We start from the raw sequence: 7,531 nt of genomic DNA, 5'->3' as shown, positions 1-7,531 counted from the left end.
CGAATGTAGTAGTAAGGGAGGATGTATAGCCCCTGGGGGGGGCTGCGGTGCGCTCAGCTTTTGTGTCTGCTGTGGGTCCCACTGACCTTCCCTTTGTGTCCACTGTTGAGTTGAGCTGTTTCTGGTCTCTGCAAGAGCCGGGTGTTTCTCAATGGCAGAAACATAAAGCTTGTCCTCCCACACGTTTGCCTCACAATTAGAAATGATTTTCCTTTAAAAAAAGGATTTTTCACGGGAAAACCTGCTTTAAAATTACACTGGCGTCTGAAAGCGTTTTGGCTGCTGCGTTACAGCCAACACCTAAGGATGCTCTTGCTTAGCATCCCCCACCCCGAGGAGGGGGAGCGTGGCACTTTGCTCCATTTTCAGTTTTGGTTTGGATCGTCGTACGCTGTTCTTAAGTAGCCATTTACTCTCTTTCCCATTTCTTTGGCACAGAAGCAAGAGAACAAAACATTAGAAGAGGAATGTGATTATAATCCCGTAAAAATTGACAGAGGAATTTGGCAGTGGTTGCAGCCTGTGAATGTAATACACAATATTTTATTCATTTTTTAAAATGATTAGATTTCAAGCTGACAGTTAAATGACAAATCACCTTAAAAAGATATTGTGGACAGTGTAAAAACTGTCAGTGTGGTTTTTCTTTGCTAACTGTGAAGTTTGCAAGGTCCGTGCACCAAAAAAAAATAGGATCCTTTGGCTTTAGCCAAGCCGCGTGTGGAAGCTGAGCGTGATGAGGTCCCTTGTATTAATAATTTGTATTGTAATAGTATCGTCACTGCTGGCTCCCAGGCTTTTTTATACCTGAGCTAACAGCAGTGCTGCCTGTCCCAGCGTGCTCAGGGGGACTTCTTGGTCAAAGGGAATTTTTTTTTGAAAAAAACTTATTTTTTTGCTTTTGTTGTCCCCTTGCTCCCACAAACTGTTTGTGAACGGGACCAGTAATTGCAGCTGGAAGAGGCTGGAGATAAGGGCAGAGGAACTGTTCAGGTATGTTATTGAACGTATTGGCTGTTTAGATATGTTATTCAGCATGGAAAGCAGATCCCAGGGGACTGACAGAGTTCCCCATCCCAGAATATCCCAGCTCACAGCGGGAGCTGGAGCTAATGATGCAAAACCCTCCAGGCAGTGCAGGAACGGAGCCGCAGCTTCCCACGTCCTGCGGGATGCTGTAGGCTTGAGATTTTTGGACGAAAGGGAAACCAGTGCTCTTCTGTTTCAGCCAAACTGGATAATCACACAGATGATCAGAGCCCTGTTAGGCCTTGTGTAAAACATGTAACGAAGTGATGATTTCTGCTCTCAAATAATAGGTAGTAAAATTTGGATATTTCTGTCCCCTGTGGTCCTCAGAGCATCCTTGTGGGCAGCGAAATGAAAATGAGAGGAGTACGAGTCTGCTCTGTTGTTTCCTTGTCTTGGAGTGAGAAGCTGACTATCGTTTGCCAAGCTTTAATGCTCGATGCTGCGTATATGTCCCTTTTAAAATCCAACCTGAATAGGATTTAAAATTCTTAAAACTCTGCAATAGGAATTTTTAGCTTAACAAGAATATTCCATAATTCCTTCTCCTTGCGATGGAAAAAATGACTAAGGTAGACGTGAATTGGACCATGTCTCTATCTGCTTGTAAATTCTTAGAGATTGGGCATAAAACTCATCTCTCCTTAACTGAAAATAAACATCCCGGAGTAGATAGGTGTGTAGTGCAGAAGGCTGCGGGAAGGTGTCCTCTTCTGGTTCTGGCGGGAGAGAAGAGGTTGGCTGGAGGAGGTCCAGAGAGTTGTGACGAGATCGACTGGAGGTCTAGAAACCACTGTTTTGAACAAACCTGAGTTGTTTGGCTCCAGATAAGAGAAGAGGGAGGGAGGAAATACGTCTCCAGGTGCCTAAAAGGGAAGGTGGTGTTTGCTTTCTGCATTCACAGTGGATAGGGCAAGAGGTCACGGTCCTAAAATTGTAGAGAAAAAGTTCAGATTAAATATTGGGCAATGCTTTCCCTAAAAGTAACAACTAGATTTGACGGTCTGAAGAGCTTGTGGAGCATCAGTTGTTAGAAGGTGAAAATGGCTTGGAAATATCTTCCTAATATTTCGTGACGGTAATTCTTGTGCGATGAAGGTGCGGTTTATTCTTCCGCAAGTGGGAGTTGTCTCGATGCTTTCCTGTGCTCCCACATCGCTGGCATGGAGTGGTGAGGCTAGAAAGGGTTGTTTTCAGTCTAAAATAAGCAAGAGATGACGATTGATGTTCTGGGGCTTAAATTTTCAGGCACTTAAAAAGATTGAAGTGACTAAAGATAATATAAGTTTGCATGCCTCTCTACAAAAGCAGATGTTGGCTAGAAATATTTTATGCTCTTTGATTCTAAAATTGAATGTTATGGATGTTAAATTGTACGACTTGCCTCTCTCGATGATACAGCCTTTCCAGGACACTGGTTCACTTGAGTTGGAGGAGACGGAGAGGGGGCGTGAGTGATGTTGCCTTTAGTATGGCTATTTCTCTTTAAAGAAATATCAGTAAAGACAAGTTCCCAGCTCTGTGTAAATACTGGAGAAATAGAAACAGCCACTTTGGAGACCCTAAATGGTAACTTGTCAGTCCTTTAATTGTACCTTGGGAATGGGAACCTTTTTAAAACAGCGTCCCACATGCAGCGGAGCCTGCAGGACTGGGCGGTCTCTGCTGGGCTGTCTCGGGAGGTCCCACGTGGCCGAGAAGTGTTTCCTCCACGTGCATCCTTTGCAGGTCAGGACCGTGTTCTGCGGCGTCATCTGCACGCTCTTTCCTCCAAGAGTCTTACGAAAGATGCCAGTCTGACGCCAGCTTCCCTTTTTTTCTGTAGGGAACAACCGTTTATTATAGTCAAGAGCAGGGAGCAGATCTGTGCTATTGATTCGCAAACAAGGTGCAAAATCTCAGGCCAGGTAAGAGAGTTAGTTCCTCCTTGGCCGCAACTGTGCATCACTGCACATCACCTTTTTTGTTAGATCCACTAACATATCAACTCAGGTCTCAATGTATAAATGAGCTTTTTGCTCTTTACTAGAGATAGTGACCACCTTGAATCAACTTCAAGACCATCTGTGAGAGCTGCTAAGCCGTAACTGTTGTAAACTGGACCGCGACGCTCATTGAAGGGAACCGAAAGACTTGTTTTGTTGTGGGTGTTGGCACGCGGAGCAGCACGGTGAGGAAACCTTGCCGTGTTCTTGGCTTTTGGGGCAGAAGGTCCCATGGACCGCAGGAAGGTCCACATGGGCACCACAGGAAGGTGCCCGTCTCTGCCAAAGCCTGGAGTCTTGCAAAGTACCTGCACGGCTGAGCTATTTCCCAGTCCTGGGAACAGCAAGAAAAGGTGAAGCCTCCCCGAAAGCATCCCCTCTGGGGACCGGCGGGCAGGGGAATTTTCGTCTTTTTCCGTATCATTTTGCTCTTCCTCAGCCCGACCTCCAGTGGGGCAGAGTGCAGAGCCGGGCTTGGGGCTGCCTTGTCTGCTTCTGTGAGTATCAGGTTGAACCAGGCTTTGCTCTGCAAGGAGGCTTTGCTCTGGGACAGCCTTGTTCCCTTTCCAACTGCGTCAAAAAAAAAAAAACCAAACCCAAAAGAGAACAAGAAGAGAGCTAACAGCCGTTAAAAAAAAAAAAAAAAATCTGAGATGGGGTTGCCAGGTGAAAGGAAAACAGAATAATGTCTGTTCCTGAGGCTTTGCAGCAGTTTTGACTGTTAAATGTGTAGACCCTCAGTGGACCCCTGCACAGGGATGCTGCTGGGAGGCTGGCGTTTCTCCCTCCCTTTTCACGAGCCTGCTGTCCCAGCTGGTTCAGGCGTTACGGCTTTAAACCCTCAGGTATATGAGGATGTCTTATTCTCTGTTTCAAGTCTGATATTTGGGGAATATATTCTCCATTCTTGAACTGTTTGCAGGTTTTGAGCCACTCGGTCAAGCCTGAGGAAACCATAAGATTTGGAAAGGATGGCAGCGGAATGGTAATGATAATCAGTGACTCTGGCAGACAGTGGAAATCCCCGAGACAGAAGGACCCGAGTGTATCGTGGCTATCAGATGCTGGGATTTTAATATCTGAAAGAAGTTAGGGAAAAAAGCATGCCTTGGTCGTCCTTGTTGCTGTTCCACTTTCAGCGATAAGCAGCTGAACTGTTTGCGTGTGCTGCTCGGAGGAAACCCCAACCCCTGTCCCCTTGCCCCAGCTCTCTCCTATATTATTTTACTTGAAGCAGCAACTTCAGGCAATTCAAGGAGGAGGTGCCAGGGTAATAGTGGCTCACGGTGCCAAATTTGCAGAGGTTTTGGTCCGTATTTCAGAACAAGGTTTTGGGAAACTCAGATTTTTCTCTGCCTCCAGCTTAAGTTTCTATTTAAACCACCTTTAATTTCAGGAAGCGTGAAGCCGCTCAGACTGCTGTGATCAAGGTCACTCTTCTTAATTTAGGTACTCCAAGGATCATGAAATCTTGTTTGTTCAAGTCTTAGGCATATGTTGAATCCCTAAAGGAGCATGTGAATGATATTAAACCTACCGCAGCAGAGAGAGCTCGTATAATAAAGGGAGAGGAGCAGTAGTGTTACCGAAGGAGGAATGGCAGATAAGCAGCAGGGGCCATGCTGTTATCACTTCGTTTGGGAGATGGTAGTGTTGTGCAAGTTGTTATAGGACATTTACACAAATTGCTGGAATGAAAACCCACTCCATCAGCAGTCTAATATTTGTTTCTTATTATATGTTAAACTTTTTTTGGCATAGAAAACGTTATCACCTGTTATGTCAAGGTCCTGGCATTCAACACTGGGATCTTTCCAAGTGTGTTGAAACTGAATTGGTTCAGAATAAGCCTTCCCTTCATTTTAGGGGAGGGAAAAAAAGAAAAGCAAGGAAAAAAGAAAAAGCTGTGGCATCCAGCAGGCATTTAAAGCATTCTTTCTTGTTCTCTGAACTCTTGTGATTTGCCAGACTTGGGGCTGAATTTTCCTCCAGTTTTGTGCTTGCTTTGCATTTCCCGTGAATTAAATTGGGAAAATAATATACAGCAAATAACATACAGCAACCAGCACTGCGGGTCTGGGGGAAGCTTTGTCCAAGTGTGTCTCTGCAGCAGGGAGCGTCGGGACACCTGAGTGCTTAGCGAGGGAAAACTTTTATACGTCCTTCAACACTTGTCCAATTCCTTTGCCTTTTTTTTTTAAATTTTCTTTTCTTTTTTAACTCTGCTAGGGTTCGGTCTGTGCGGTTACAGCCAGAGTGGACGCCTCTTGTCTGCAGGATTTTGGATGGGGTCGGGGAGCACCTTCCCAAGTTGTAATGCATCTGTGCTAGTTATTTGGTTAAATCTCTCCATGCTGCTTATTTACTTATTTATTTTAATCAAAGAAACTCACTGGTTGTGAGCAAAGGGTATGGTCAGCGGGAGCCAACCTGAGAAGCAGATCAGTGGGGCTTTGGCAGGGGGACTTCAGCCTGAGCACACACGCTGGCTGAGGCACAGAGAGACTTGGGACGTGTTGCTGGGGGAGGAGAACCTGCCCTGGCCGCGTTCCGGCAGGAGCAGCAAACGAGCCTAAATTTTCCTTTACTCAGAAATCACAACATAATTTTCCTATTTTTCATCCTTGTTACGAGCTCTGGCTCACCTTTTTCCAGGGTGACTCTTTGTTTTTCAGTATGCTGTTTTCTCCCCCGGTCTGAACTTAATCCCAGAAATCCACTTGGCTGGTTATCCCTTTAGACGGTTAAGTTTAGAAATTATGAAATACATCGGGCTGGCTCTGCTGCTTCTCCGGGGATGAGGGAACAGGGACTGGACGGCAGCAGAGGAAAATGGAGGGGAGAGAGGAAGCCCACAGCTAAAAGCAAAGCTGGAGGTTATATATAGCTGCAGGCTGCGGCAGTGTCGGTCAGGGTGCTGTGATTGCTTCTTTAAATATGTTCTCGGCCATTGAGGTTTCCAGTCCTGCTAACGAACCAAGCCCATGAGCGGCGGCCGAGAGCCGGGGAGCAGCGTCCCTGGTTTCCAGCACTCTGCAGCTGGGAGGCTTTTACTTTTACTGGGTTGAGAGCAGCACGGCTGAGTGCTTGGCGATTTAATTCAGCAAACTTGGTTAACTTCTGATAAATGACATCTTTGCTAGTGGGGGGGTGGGGGGAATCAAAGATACGCGTTTTGGGATGCTTCAGCGAGGATGTACTGTGGGAGCACGGCGGGGTGGACAGCATGAGCTGGGAGACACCTTAAACTGATCAGTGTTTTATTTTTACTTTTAGCCTTTACTAACCAAGGGTCACCTTCTCCTTCGGAGGCACAGCAGTAATTTTTGGTGTAACGTCTTCTCTTCCAGCCCTGAATCCCGGCGCAGCTGAAGCGACTGCAGGCACTTTAAAGATGCACGCGAGCGTCGAGGAGGAACTGGAGAACGACAAGCCAAGGTCATGGTCCGTCGTGCAGGTAGGTCGCCGCTGCCACCTCAGGCTCCGCGTGCAGTGCGCACCATGCAGCTTTCTGTCTTACGTAGCTTGGGCAGAGTAATTTGGCGTATTTCAGTGTATTGCAGGTTTCTTCTATGAAGGCTGTTCTAGCCTGAGGGCTGAAATAAGTGGTCATGCAATGGTTTGCTCCGTTAACCTTTGAGCCCTGCTACGCTCCATGGTCAGTACAGGTCTTGGGTTATGCTCCCAGGACTCTCTGAGAAGGGGGTAGGTTTTTTTTTTTGCTTCTGAATGTCACGCCTGGGGCAGGACAGAGTTCGGATGTCCTGTGTGTTTGTACTCTTCTCCTGGCTGGTGCTCCTCTATCTTTGTGCTAGACCACTGATTTATTTTTTTCCCCACCCCTAAGAATCCATATAACTTAATAAATGTTCATCTGTCCCATCTTGTGGATGAGGGGTCAGGAGAGCGATGCATTTTCTCCTTGGCTTCTGTGGATGGAAGACGTGTGCTTGGAACTCTGCTTTTCCATTACGCCGTTCCAGATTTTTGAAGAAGAAATTGGGTCTCATACCAGAGCGAAGCCATTTTATTTGTAAGAAACGAAGCTCTATGGTTAAGCCTTAGTGAGCAGACTGGCGGGGAATTCATTCACCCAGTTCATGGCTGTGTGATAAATGACAGTGTCCCCATGGAAATGGGGATTTTCAAATCCTAAAGTGATTTCTACCCAGCTTGTGGCATGCCTGGAGACTGCTTGTTTCTAGACTTTATTAAATAATCAGCGTTGAGAGTACAACAACTGGACTGATGCTGTTTGCTGTAGCTTTCCTGACACGCTTCCAGTTCTGCAGGCTAAATCCAGTCTGTTAAACTGGTAGGAGTGAACTAACGGACCCTGCTGTAGCACGTGATGTGCTGGGATCCACGTGCACCCTCAGCCTCCGAGAGCGGTCCTCCTTGAAGCTGCCCCAATTCACTGCACACGAGGTGGGTCCTCAAACACCTTATGGCAGTAATCTTGCAAACGCAGCGAACGTTGTTGCTCTCTGGGTTGTCTTACCATTATAGATGGAGAA

The 7,531-nt window shown here is 46.5% G+C and overlaps 1 protein-coding gene across 1 annotated transcript in view; it reads left to right on the top strand.

Annotated features, from left to right (window-relative positions):
• Positions 1–947: 947 nt before the first annotated feature.
• The window catches only part of ZHX3 (zinc fingers and homeoboxes 3), a 32,264-nt gene continuing 25,680 nt past the window's right edge, over positions 948–7,531 (top strand). Inside the window, exons 1-2 of the mRNA XM_009318701.1 lie at positions 948–993; positions 6,365–6,471. The gene's annotated coding sequence lies outside the window, so the exon portion shown is untranslated. The remainder of the gene's footprint in view (positions 994–6,364; positions 6,472–7,531) is intronic.

The sequence above is a fragment of the Pygoscelis adeliae genome, unplaced genomic scaffold (assembly GCF_000699105.1).
Source record: "Pygoscelis adeliae isolate BGI_AS28 unplaced genomic scaffold, ASM69910v1 Scaffold72, whole genome shotgun sequence".
NCBI lineage: Eukaryota > Metazoa > Chordata > Aves > Sphenisciformes > Spheniscidae > Pygoscelis > Pygoscelis adeliae.
The sequence above is the reverse complement of the archived record's forward strand: the minus strand, read 5'-3'. Positions and strand labels throughout refer to the sequence as shown.